This window comes from Silurus aristotelis (assembly GCF_946808225.1).
Source record: "Silurus aristotelis genome assembly, chromosome: 16".
In the NCBI taxonomy this organism is placed as follows: Eukaryota; Metazoa; Chordata; class Actinopteri; order Siluriformes; family Siluridae; genus Silurus; species Silurus aristotelis.
Window position 1 is genome coordinate 2,157,166 of NC_139589.1, and position 14,317 is coordinate 2,171,482.

Below are 14,317 nucleotides of genomic sequence, written 5' to 3' on the forward strand. Positions count from 1 at the left end.
AATGTGTGGGGTTTTTGTACAATTTGGAAGTCGAAGTTAACTTTTTGAAGTTTGATTTTTGAAGGAGGGTCGAGTGATGGAACGCAGGTTTGGACACATTTATACCGAATCCGGCAGGCAGGAGCAGAATCAGCAAACAGAAGATGAAGAAACAGTATCACAATAGTAACTAGTCTTTTTTGCATTGTGTTTTTTATGGTATAAATAAATAAAACTAAATTAAATTTGTTACTGTACTTAAGTAGCTTTTCCATGAGTCTGTACTTTATTGAAGTATTTCTATTTTCGGAGACTTTTAACTTCAACACATTTTAAAATTAAATATCGTACTTTTTACTCAAATCTGTCGTTCCTTTTTTATTTATGAGGATAAAAATTCAACTGGTCAAACACGCAGCGAGTCACCGATCAGGATCGATCACTCGTTTTAAACTTGATTTGATTGGCGCTTGGTGTATCTACTGATCACCAACATACAATTCAGCATCAGTTCAACATCAAGCAGAACATTAAGAGAAGAATAAATGATGAAGAAACTCCAGACTCGAACTCACCACAACACACTTTCTTTAAAAGGAAGGTTTTGGGCTCATGATCATTGTAATAGAAATCAATCTTATTGTTTGACTCATTAATATAATTCTATTAATAGATCAGTGTGCTGAGAGTCACATTTCACATAAACTTGATTAAGCAAGAGTCTTGTTACAAAAGACTCAGTTTTTTAACGATTAATATTGTCCCAAAGAAGCTGTACAGAAATGAATAAATTACAGATATTCATTCATAAATTATTCTCTAAGTCTAACCTTGATGAGCGAGCCAGTGGTGACATGGGCAAGGAAATATCTCCCTGAGATAATATGAGAACAAAACCGTAAGAGGACTCAAAAGAGAACGTATTATCACCTGGGTGTCATTGAATGTCTGGTATGACTTGATGGCAACTGCACAGACATAACATTATGACCACCTGCCTATTATTGTGTTGGTCCCCCTTTTACTGCCAGAACAGTTCTGATCCATCGAGGATTAACAGCATGAACTTCTTCAGCAATTTGATCTACAGGATCTCGTCTGTTGGATCGGACCACTGGCGGCCTTGAGCTGACTATGACCCTGAATGTCTCCGGTTCACCACTGTTCCTTCCTTGGAGCTCCGTCGATAGATACTGACCACTGCAGACCGGGAATAGCCCACAAGAGCTGCAGTTTTGGAGATGCTCTGACCCAGACGTCTAAACGACACAATTTGTCAAACTCGCTCAAATCCTTACGTTTGCCCATTTTTCCTGCTTCTAACATCAATTTTGAGGACAAAATGTTCACCTGCTGCCTAATAAATAAATCCACCCACTAACAGGTGCCATGATGAAGATCATCAGTGTTCTTCACTTCACCACTCGTAATGTTATAATGTCAAAATGTTTTACCTGATCAGAGTATACATGTGCTGTGTGCAATATCATATTATGTGCAATAGTTCCGTAACACCTTTTATTTACTTTGAATACATGTTGTATATACGAATACAATATTTTATTTATATTTCTTTTATATACTTTTTCCTTGTAATCTGTAGCAGTCCCTGGCGAAAGAATTTTTCCTATCTTATCACGAATGAAATATTTTTGCAAACCATAAAAAGCAAGTAAACAGGTTTTAAAGGGTGTATGTGTGTTTAAAGTTCTAGAATTACAGAACTCTGTAGAAGTCAGTACCTAGTGCTGAGGTATGCGCTGAAAGACGGGGAGGTGGTTAAATGGTGTGTGTATAGCAGGAGAGTCGGATGAGAGGGAGGTGAGGAGGAGGAGGAGGAGGTTTGTTTGCAGGCCTGTTGGGTGGCTGAGTGCAGACAGCTGGAGGAGGAGTTGATGGGAATGGTATCTGGGGGGTCAGGGGTCAGCTCGGAGAGCTTTAGCACACTTCCGCTGGCGGCCCCATGGCTCTGTGCACTCTGGAATTTCACCTAGTTGAGCCTGTGTGTGTGTGAGTGTGTGTGTGTGTGTGTGTGTGTGTGTGTGTGTTGTAAGTAGAACTTTAATAATCCATCTCCTTCGCATGTCTTCCTTACTTCGACCCCCCCCCCCCGCCCCCTTCCATCTCAGCAGCTTGAGCATGTTGCTTTGCCAGCGCTCCTCGCTCTACGTCAATCAGTCGAGTCGGTAGCACAGATTTACGGCGTGCGCTGTAATATAGATCAGGCCGAGTCCGATCCATGAAGGCCTGTCATTTCAGCAGCGGAAACACTGAGGCCCTCGGCTCTCTCCTGCATTTTCCCTTTTTTTCTCTGATGACTGCAGCCATGCAAAGAGGCCAAACTATGATGGGGATAATATCTGTTATTTGGCCTCGGTCAAAGCAGCGGCCCACACTTCACTACCATTAAAGGACATTAGTGTGTGTGTGTGTGTGTGTGTGTGTGTGTCTGTGTGTGTGTGTGTGTGTGTGTGTGTGTGTGAGACATAGCTAGAGCTGGTCTGTATGTCTATGTCAAAGCTTGTGCATCCAATGACTCCACACACACACACACACACACACACACACACACACACACACACACACACACACACACACACACACACACACACACACACACACGAAGCAAGAGTAGGAAGAAATCAGCTTGCAGATGTTCTCGATTGTGGTGATCCAATATCCTCTGTTTAAAAAAAGAGAGTGGGAGAGAGTGTTGTTTAACAGCTCCCCCGGGGCTACAGACAGAGAGATTCTCACAGATAGAACGATTTCTGAATCCTCCGAGGGTTTACCCGGCATTATTTTGGCCTGAGCGCATTTTGCTCTGGGGGCTTTTTTTTTTGGGAGCAGGTAGTGTCATTCAGGCCAGATGTGTAATCGGAGAATAGGGAGCGATTTAAATGAGCAAAGTGTGTTCTGTAAACGTCTGAGACTACATTAGGTGACATATTGCTACATTACATACAACATACAAGCATACACATACAAACCACAGTTCTATAATCATGCTTTCACAGGTTTAATGTATCTATCGCTAGAATTCATAGATTTTCTGAATTGCCGTGTGTGTGTGTGTCTGTGTGTGTGTGTGTGTGTGTGTGTGTGTGTGTGTGTGTGTGTGTGTGTGTGTGTGTGTAACTCTATGAGGTTAAAGGCTGGAAACAGGAAACGCACTTGCATTCCTTGCATTTTTCTGAACATTGCTAAATTGCTGAACACATCCATTTGGCCGGACATAGCTATCCAGCTGGATGGGGTGGGTTGGGGTGTGTGTGTGTGTGTGTGTGTGTGTGTGTGTGGGGGTGTTAGGGGGATTGGTTGAGGCAAAGAGAGGGAAGTAGGGGTTTTGTGATTAGGGGGTTATGGGGGAGGGCAAAATGTGATGGTGGGGGGGGGGGGCATAAAGGTACAACAGAGTTCAGTTTCTAGTCAATAAGCAATGCTTCAGATATGCACCGAATCCCTGACAGATGCTATCAATTAAATATCCTAACGGCCTCATACTGTATACTCGAAAAACAAAAAAACAAAACCAAAGCAAATGAAACGAAAAGCCACATTTGACAGAGTGTTGTAAATCAGTGCAGAGGCTTTATTTTAACTGCATTTCTTTTGGAAATTGCTGTTGTGGGTGGGTGGAAGGGGGGGGGGGGGGGGGGGTTGGGGAGTATAAAAGAATCTCCAGGGTTCCTTGGGTTGAAATTTTACAGCAAGCGAAAGAGGAAACAGTAATAAAAAAAAAGAATAAATGAAATGCTAGAGCTGTGGCCAGAAAGATATTCTTTGCACATGGGTGCAGACTGTGGAAAAAAAAAAAAACATCTCGCTTTGTCTTAATTTACCATAGAAATGTATTCGAATTAGTTCAGGTTAGCTACTTTAGCTTCGAAAGGACACGGGATGCTTTTTATTTTTCATAGCAACCGGCTAAATGATTATATAAATGTATACTGTGAACATACTGGTATTGGGTTCCTGAGGAGAATTTAATTCAGGAACCTTGAATTTGGATTTTAATTGATATAAACAGTTTGCAATAATGGCTTTAGTGTCTGTCAGTAAACAGCTGATAACCTCAGCAATGATGGAAATGTGATGAATTCAGTGTTGAGGCTGAAAATTTTGAGTCTGGTTCCTCTTAAGGTTTCTTCCTCATAACATCTCAGTGAGTTTTTCCCTCACCAACATCACAACTGATGCGCTCATTAGGGCTAAACTTATAAGGACTCTATACTGTAATCTATCGGTTTCTATTTATCTGCTGTTTTAGGACAATGTTTGTTGTTAAAAAACGCTCAACAAAAAATGTAATTAAAGGGAGGAGGGTCTATTTTCAGTTTGTATTATTGTAGTTATTTACACTGTTATACAGTTGAGATCCTCATGCTTAATAATATAAAGATAAACAAAGAAAATTACATCAACCGGCGTCTTAGTCATGAATAGGACCGAAAACTAGCTACAATAACTAGCTTAAATATTGTTTTTTATGTTTAAAACATGCCCCAATCATGTTAAAGGTGAAGTTTACTATAATTTTATATTTGATGGCAATATTTGTATTAAATCATGAGCACAAGAAAACGTGAAAGAAAAAATTGTAATTTAGGGCTTTAGGAGTAAAGAGCTCTAACTTTGCTAACTTGATACTGAGATAAACTTGTCCTGTGATGTTGCTAGCTAGCTAATATAGCTACACGATTAGCATGAGAGAGAGAGAGAGAGAGAGAGATAGAGAGAGAGAGAGAAAGAGGGTTTGTTAGGATGTTTAATAATGTTGTAATATGTGAATAATCTGAAGAATATAAATCTTATGTAAAGCAGAAGAAAAAACAGGAAATTAATCATGAAAATATGCACATGTACATTACGCTAGCACTTTAGTTTCTCTGACCTGGAGGCGGTAGTGTAGTTCAGACTGTTTGGTGACAAACGAACAACATATGTATAATTGATAAGATGAGGATGCTGACAGGCTTTGACTTTCATTTTAAAACTCTCTGACTATTAAAACTTAAATCGGTCGGACGCACACAAGTGTTTTATTAGACGCAGTCTGGACAATTAGTCATATCAAGACCACTTGTCGCTTCCAGCCTCGCAGCACGAATGAGAATGACTGCGTGAGTCACATTGAAGGGAGGAAAGGAAAGAATACATCTTGTCATTTCCAGATGGCAAAAAAAAAAAAAAAAAAAGGAGGAAGGAAGGAAGGCTGTCATGTTCAGGCTACACTTAGTGTCTGGAGTAGTTGATGTTCTTACACAGCAGAACATCCTGGATTTGTGACAAGGATGGGGATGTAGTGTCTGTGGTGTGTGTTTAATATAGAAAGAAACTTTGGATGAACAATTCAGCGTGATTGTTTACGTTTTTGTATTCCTTCTTCTCTTTTTATAGAAGAGTTTCAGTTCAGGTTTTAGAGGTGAGAAGGACAAAAGGATAAAACACATGGTGATCTACATGTTTGCCTAAACAGGTAAAGGTGTTTGGGAATTGGAGCTTAAATGAAATGGGGAGAAAAAAACATTTAAAATTTTTTTTAATGTTAATCCAAAAAACATTTTATTACCAGAAAATGTATGTGCTTTTATTTTTGCGTTATATGTGTATATGTACCAGGGCTTTCATTAAGCATTGCAGGGTACGGAGAAGCTTCCTGGTTCTATTCCTGTTCAAGCTCTCATCATTTCCTCATGCATTCCTTATGAATGTACAGTACAGAAATTCATTGTGCGTCAATCCAAAGGAAGTTCACATGATTCTATTTTCAGATCAATACCAGTGGGAGTGGTGGCTCATTGGTTAAGACATTTGCTCAGAAGGTTGTGAATTCAAATCCACCTAGATTTTACTGCTGGTCCCCTGAGCAAGTTCATTAACCCTCAACTTCTCAGTTGTATAAATGCTGCTAAAAGAAGTGCAGTTAAAGGCAGTAACAAATATTAAAACCATGTCTTGGGACACTGATTGCAACAACTGTGTGCCAAAGCAAGGATTATGTCTTTTGCAATTGGGTTCTATACTGATCTTATCTTCTTTTCTGAATGTATACACATATCTACACTTGGGGTAGTTTGCGAACAAATACGTTTATTACATTTATGCCATTTGGCAGACCTTTTTATCCAATGTGACTTACAATTAAGCAGCTGAAAGTTAACAACCTTGCTCAAGAGCTCAGTGGTTGAGGCTCTGGGTTAATAATCAGAAGGTCAGGGGTTCAAGCCCTGGTTTCGCCAAGCTGCCACTCTTGGGGCCCCTGAGCAAGGCTCTTAACCCTCAGTACTAAAGGGGTGCTGAAACATAACTGAACCTGTGACCTGACCTGACCCCAGCTGGCATATGTGGTGAAAAATTTTCACTGTTATGTAGTATGAAAAAGCACTTATCTTTGGGATGGTGGGATTTGAACCAACAACCTTTCAATCAGGGGTCCAATATCTCAAATACTCAAATCCGACTGACATACACTAACAATTCTAATAATGTGAGATAAATAATGCTCGTGCCATGTCTCGAAAACATTGGATGGTGGTATGAACGTTTGCTTCACAATCTTTTTAGAACATTGTTTACCACTTTAATAACACAAATCTTTCAGGATTGTCTGGAATATAAAAAAATGGTTAGTAATGAAAGTAGTAAGAATGATATTCCTAAGGTTATCTACCATTTCATTTACATAGTAACCAATCTGACAAAAATAATACAGAGCAATAATACAAGACCTGCTCTATGCCTGTTGTAAAATAATGGCCGGGTTTATGTGCACATTGACTGTTCTCTGAACTCGCAGCTTATATCTCCGGCTCATGTTTTGCATCGCGGTGCCAAATCCGTGAAGTCCCTTGCTTCCTGATGCTCCACGTCGTCCAGGAAAGCGGCGGCCGCAGCCAAGCGGGAAGAGCGTCAGTGGCAGAAAAAGCCACTGGGAGGAAGTCGGAAAGAACACGTTTGATGTCAGAGCCAGCGTATTTTTGGGTCCGGCAAGGAACAAAAGGGGCCGGTATATTTAGCGTTGGTCAGGAAGCAGGCTGAGAGCAGGGCTGGGGGACTCGACAGAGTCCTCGCCGACTTTCCCACACTCCCCTAACAGAAACGGGCCGTGACAGCTGGTCATCAAGAGGCTCCGGGTCACCTGTTAGGGGAACCGTGGAGCTCGGAGGAAGGAAAAGGTTATACAGTCATCCCATCTCCGATCAACATCCTCGCGTTTCTCAGAGATCGAGCAGCGCCGAGAATTTCCCCAGCGATGCAGCAAGGCTGAGGAGAAAGGGCTCGGTGGGAATGTTTTTTTAAAGATATGAAGACCGAGGCCAAAGTTCAGCTGAATCCCAGTTACTAAGTCTGGAGCGGTTACAAGAATCTTTCACATTCCCTCCAGCATTTTTCATACCATATTTTGAAAACACACACACATATATATATATATATATATATATATATATATATATATATATATATATATATATATATATATATATATATATATATATATATATATATATAGGATACAAAATATGGACAAAAGTATTGGGACACCTGACTTTTCCAAACATATGTGGCTCTTCCACAAACTTTTAGCACAAAATTGGGTGCCCAAACCCTCTCCAGCATGACAAAGTGCACAAAGTTCATGCTTTACATGAGTTCGGAGTGGAAGATCTCCTAATATAGAGCTCTAAACACTTTTCAAAATCTTTGGCATAAACTGTTCATGCTAAATGCACCTCAGGCCTCCTTACCTCACCTACATCAGTACCTGATTTTACTTATAATACCGTGGCTGAATGAATCTCCACAGAATCTTCACATTATCTAGTGGAACGTCTTCCCAGAAGAGTGAAGCTTATTATAACAGCAAATAGGGGCTAAAAAAACGATACATATCTTATAGCCAGGTGTCCACACACTTTTGTACATTTATTGTAATCATGAATGCTCTAAAAGAGAGTCCATCACCGTTCCGTACTGTATGTTGTTGGACCTGAGCCTGTGCACCGAGCCCAAGCATTATCTAACAGCATTGCTTTTTTTCCCAGACACATTTCCTCTGCAACAGGATAGTCAGTATTAGGTTGCAGTTTCATTTATTTATTTCATTAGAGCAGCTTGCGTTCAGGAAAGTCTGGGCATGATGATGATGATGATGATGATGACGACGGTGCATCTCCTGAAGCATTTCCTCTGCATTGTTCCTCTCGATTTTAGAGAAAGCAATAGTGTAATCGTCAGTATGTTGAAGAATGATTATTTGGAAATGCAGAAACAGTTCATATATATATATATATATATATATATATATATATATATTCATTTTCTCCCGCTTATCCGTAATTTGGGTCGCGGGGGCAGCAGTCTAAGCAGACCCCCGCCTTCGACTACTGCCCAATCCTCACAGCACCGTCCCTTACGGTCCCTCCTGCAGGTGGTGAGCCCACGGGAAGGCGGCCCTACGTCACTCGACGTCACGGACCTTGATATTTCCCTCGTAAGGGACCCCCGGAGCATAGAGGGTTAAGGGCCTTGCTCAAGGGCCCAAGAGTGGCAGCTTGGCAATACCGGGGCTTGAACCCCAGACCTTCCGATCGGCAACCCAGCGCCTTAACCGCTGGAGCCACCACTCCCCCTCATATATATATATATATATATATATATATATACAGTGAGGAAAATAAGTATTTGAACACTCTGCTATTTTGCAAGTTCTCCCACTTAGAAATCATGGAGGGGTCTGAAATTGTCATTGTAGGTGTATGTCCACTGTGAGAGACATAATCTAAAAAAAAAAATCCAGAAATCACAATATAGGATTTTTAAACTATTTATTTGTATGATACAGCTGCATATAAGTATTTGAACACCTGTCTATCAGCTAGAATTCTGACCCTCAAAGACCTGTTAGTCTGCCTTTAAAATGTCCACCTTCACTACATTTATTATCCTAAATTAGATGCACCTGTTTGAGGTCGTTAGCTGCATAAAGACACCTGTCCACCCCATACAATCAGTAAGAGTCCAACTACTAACATGGCCAAGACCAAAGAGCTGTCCAAGGACACTAGAGACAAAATTGTACACCTCCACAAGGCTGGAAAGGGCTACGGGGAAATTGCCAAGCAGCTTGGTGAACAAAGGTCCACTGTTGGAGCAATCATTAGAAAATGGAAGAAGCTAAACATGACTGTCAATCTCCCTCGGACTGGGGCTCCATGCAAGATCTCACCTCGTGGGGTCTCAATGATCCTAAGGAAGGTGAGAAATCAGCCCAGAACTACACGGGAGGAGCTGGTCAATGACCTGAAAAGAGCTGGGACCACCGTTTCCAAGGTTACTGTTGGTAATACACTAAGACGTTATGGTTTGAAATCATGCATGGCACGGAAGGTTCCCCTGCTTAAACCAGCACATGTCCAGGCATGTCTTAAGTTTGCCAATGACCATTTGGATGATTCAGAGGAGTCATGGGAGAAAGTCATGTGGTCAGATGAGACCAAAATAGAACTTTTGGGTCATAATTCCACTAAACATGTTTGGAGGAAGAAGAATGATGAGTACCATCCCAAGAACACCATCCCTACTGTGAAGCACGGGGGTGGTAGCATCATGCTTTGGGGGTGTTTTTCTGCACATGGGACAGGGCGACTGCACTGTATCAAGGAGAGGATGACCAGGGCCATGTATTGCGAGATTTTGGTGAACAACCTCCTTCCCTCAGTTAGAGCATTGAAGATGGGTCGAGGCTGGGTCTTCCAACATGACAACGACCCGAAGCACACAGCCAGGATAACCGAGGAGTGGCTCTGTAAGAAGCATATCAAGGTTCTGGTGTGGCCTAGCCAGTCTCCAGACCTAAACCCAATAGAGAATCTTTGGAGGGAGCTCAAACTCCGTGTTTCTCAGCGACAGGCCAGAAACCTGTCTGATCTAGAGAAGATCTGTGTGGAGGAGTGGGCCAAAATCCCTCCTGCAGTGTGTGCAAACCTGGTGAAAAACTACAGGAAACGTTTGACCTCTGTAATTGCAAACAAAGGCTACTGTACCAAATATTAACATTGACTTTCTCAGGTGTTCAAATACTTATTTGCAGCTGCATCATACAAATAAATAGTTTAAAAATCATACATTGTGATTTCTGGATGTTTTTTTTTAGATTATGTCTCTCACAGTGCACATGCACCTACGATGACAATTTCAGACCCTCCATGATTTCTAAGTGGGAGAACTTGCAAAACAGCAGGGTGTTCAAATACTTATTTTTCTCACTGTATATATATATATATATATATATATATATATATATATATATATATATATATATATATATATATATATATATATATATATATATATATATATATTCATTCATCCTTCATTCATCATTCATTTTCTCCCGCTTATCCGTAATTCGGGTCGCGGGGGCAGCAGTCTAAGCAGGCCCCCGTCTTCGACTGCTGCCCAATCCTCACAGCACCGTCCCTTACGGTCCCTCCTGCAGGTGGTGAGCCCACGGGAAGGTGGCCCCACGTCACTCCGACGTCACGGACCTTGATATTTCCCAATATGGGCCCAAGAGTGGCAGCTTATATATATATATATATATATATATATATATATATATATATATATATATATATATATATATATATATATATATACTCACTCTTCGGGAAGATGCTCCACTAGATGTTGGAGTTTGCTTGTGGAGATTTGTGCTCATTCAGCTATAACGGTGTTAGTAAAGTCAGGGACTGATGTATGTGAAGTGAGGAGGCCTGGGGGTGCAGTCAGCATTCACATTCATCCCAAAGGTGTTTCAAAGGGTTTAGAGCTCTATAGCAGGAGATCTTTTAGTTCAACCCATGGAAAACAATGATCTTCATTGAGATGGCTTTGTGCACAGGGTATGTACTGTATATAGTGCTGTAAAATTTGAAACTACACTACAGTCATCTGCCTCATCAACGACAGAGTCTGCACACAGAAGCGAGGTTCAGCAGCTGGCTGTCTGGTGCAGTCATAACAACCTGGAGCTTAACACGCTCAAAACAGTGGAGATGATTGTGGATTTTGGAGAAACCCCCTGCACCCCCCACTCACCATCATGACCAGCACTGTGGCAGCAGTGGAGTCATTCAGGTTCCTGGGCACCATCATTTCTCAGGGCCTGAAGTAAGACAATTACATCGACTCCACTGTTAAAAAGGCCCAACTGAGGATGTACTTTTTTCACCAGCTGAGGAAGTTCAACCTGCCACAGGAGCTGCTCAAACAGATCTACTGTCCTGTGACCTACTCGTCTGTCCTGTGCACTTCAATAACTGTCTGGTTTGGGCTCAGCTACAAAATTAGACTACATAGAATGGTTCAGAAGGATTATTGGTGCTCTTTTGCCGACTCTTCAAGAATTGCACACATCCAGAGTGAGAAAAAAGCTCACAAAATCACTCTGGATCCAAGCCATATTCTTTTTGCACTTTTGCCGTCTGGCCGACGCTACAGTGCACGAAGCGCCAGGACAGCAGGCACAAGAAACGTTCCTCCCCCCAGGCAATTTACCTCAGGAACACATAAATGCTCTCCTGATTGTTTAATATAAATATGTGTAATACTTTTAACTAATCTAAATCTGTACTTGTCTACACTTCTACACTTTCTATACTCTTTAATTATTTCTTTTTAAAACATGTGCAATAACTTTTCATTCTTTTTCATTTATTTATTTTATTTTGTATTTATTTATATCTATCTTACTTTTGAAAAATTGTGCACCTGAAAGCTTCTGTTACCGAAACAAATTCATTGCAAACATACTTTGCAATAAAGCTCTTACAGATTTTTACTATTTTAATACATTTATGGATATGGATATATAAAATATTAAATATAATAAATATATATATAAAAAAAAGTAATCTCCCATGAAGCCCATTGTTTAATTGAATTAGAAATAAACAAACTGCATCTGCAGAGGGCAAAGTGCATAATACAAATGGCTGTTATATTTTCCATCTTTATGAGAGATGAAGTTGCTTTGTCATTTTCCCTTCTTGCACCTGATCAGGGTGACGTGACAAACCACTGCTGCTCCACACTAGGCTTTGTCTCCATCATGTGGTTAAATGCCTTTTACCCTGAGAAACTAGAACAGTTCTGTACTTCTCTTCCCTACATTAGTTTTTATTGCTTTTGAAAGACACATGCATGTTCTTTCCGTTTCTAGGCAACAAACTCGGTAATGCAATGGTATAAACATTGACTTTGCCCAAACAAATCTAGAAATGTCCAGATGTTCCACTTTATGTTCACTGAAAAATCCTCCCTTAGCATGAAGAACAGATTTACACACTCAGCATCCGGACACTTCGTTTCTTCAAACGTTCAGCTGAAATACTTTGTTGTGCGTTTTTGTAAAACTCCATCCACTTCATCCCAGAGCAGTTCAGTAGGATTTAGGTGCGGTGACTGGGCAGGTCATGATAGATATCACTCCAGACGTCTGTTTGCTCTCTAAATAACACCCACAGAACTCAGACGTACGCATCGACTCATCGTCTTGTTGTACGGTAAAGTCGGTTCCAATGAGCCGCAGTCCAGACGGAATGTTATGGTGTTAAAGTATTGAATGGGAGCCATGTTGGTTCAGGATTCCTTTCACTTTCTGGAATAAGCCTAGAACCTTTCCCAATGTAAAAATATACCTATATTGAAAGGTACAATGGGGTACCTTTGAGGGGACTGCCCCAGTGACCAGCTATTATACCCCCAACCATTTTTGCACTTGAAAAAAAAAGACTATCAAATATGCAAATTAGCACAACAATTGTTTTTTATTTTTTTGTTTATAAAATAAGTAATTATATTCTATTATTTCCTGTTTTAAATTTGATTATTGCTAGCATAAAACGTATATAAAAAAAAAATAAAAATGAAAGAGTACATGAGTGAAGAAGAAGTGGCCATTTCAAATATTAGGTATAATATTTCTTTGTCAATTACTGACACGGATCATTGGAGCAACAGGTTTCAATCCTGCTAGAAAATTTCATCTACTCAAAAAAACAAAACAAAAAATGTATAATTTATTGATATTTTTGTGATTAATATCACACGTAAATTTGTTAACGATGTGTACATATGGCACATTTGATAATTAATAAGTCTGGTAATGGCACCACGTTAAAGATTGACGTTATTGATTCAAAAACAAAATTTTGACACACTGACACGTTTTAAACAGGAAATAAATATGAAAGACAAATTCAGTTTCAGCATTTTGCTGGTCACCATAATTAAAAATTGTATAAATAAAATAGTCCAAAAGGTTTTAAATCCCAATAGGTACCTTTAACTAATCATATAAAACAAAATTCATGTTTATAGATAAAAATTTTATGAAAATGTTATCCCAGTGGTGTTACCCCAAAAATGTTCCCCCAATGGTGTTTACTGTTGAAGATAAAGCACTTTGCCAATGGTGTTCCCCCAATGATGTTACCCCAGTGGTGTTCCCCCCATAGTGCTCCCCCAATGATGTTACCCCAGTGGTGTTCCACCAAAGGTGTTTACTGTTCAAGATGATGCACTTTCTTTGTCAATGAGGCTATGATGGGGTTACGGCAATGATGTTCCCCAATGGGGTGTAAAGACTGGGCACCACCTGACACGTAAGTATGCTGATAACACAAACAAAACCTGATATCCTCGGTGTTTGTGCTTCACCCGTGTGCTGTACAGTGTAACTGGATGTAAATTATCAATCAAAATAGTTTGTGTTTTAAATATCTTAAAAGCTCATATTGGTCCAAGTGTTTACAGCTAATCTCTTGCACTTCATATAGAAATCTGACGTACTAGCTAAACCAGCTTTACGTAAGATGTCTAGACGTCTTTCCCAAATTGCTTTACACTCATGCCTCAAAATTGGATGTTATTTTTGATGTTTTTTTTAAAACTGTGATCATACTGCTATAGTTTTTGCTAGCAAGTAGAGGAATCTACCTATTATGTTGATGGGGTTATAGTGACCCCAGTCTCTGGGGGATATTTTCACTTTCAGAAGTCAGGATTCCTAATCTAGAATTCAGACAAACAGTTATCTTAAGACAGAATTGTTAAATCAATGAATCTGGTTGATTTGATTGGATAAGATTAGAGTTTTTGACAGCTGAGGACACTGTGTAGTCGTTCATATGTGTCCTAACATCTTGGAGAACAATAGTCTACATCAGGCTTAAGTGCAAAGACGCAAAGACATTCCGTTCATTCACTAAAGGCCAGAGAAATCAATTATTCAACGCTGCTCCACTTTTCTGAAGGCTGAGTAAGACGAGCG

General features: G+C 40.1%; 1 protein-coding gene across 2 annotated transcripts in view; it reads left to right on the forward strand.

Annotated features, from left to right (window-relative positions):
* The first annotated feature begins 13,449 nt into the window (after positions 1-13,449).
* The window catches only part of LOC310738955 (uncharacterized protein), a 96,567-nt gene continuing 95,699 nt past the window's right edge, over positions 13,450-14,317 (forward strand). For both annotated transcript variants that reach the window (XR_014537190.1, XM_083564479.1), the window contains exon 1: positions 13,450-13,649. The gene's annotated coding sequence lies outside the window, so the exon portion shown is untranslated. The remainder of the gene's footprint in view (positions 13,650-14,317) is intronic.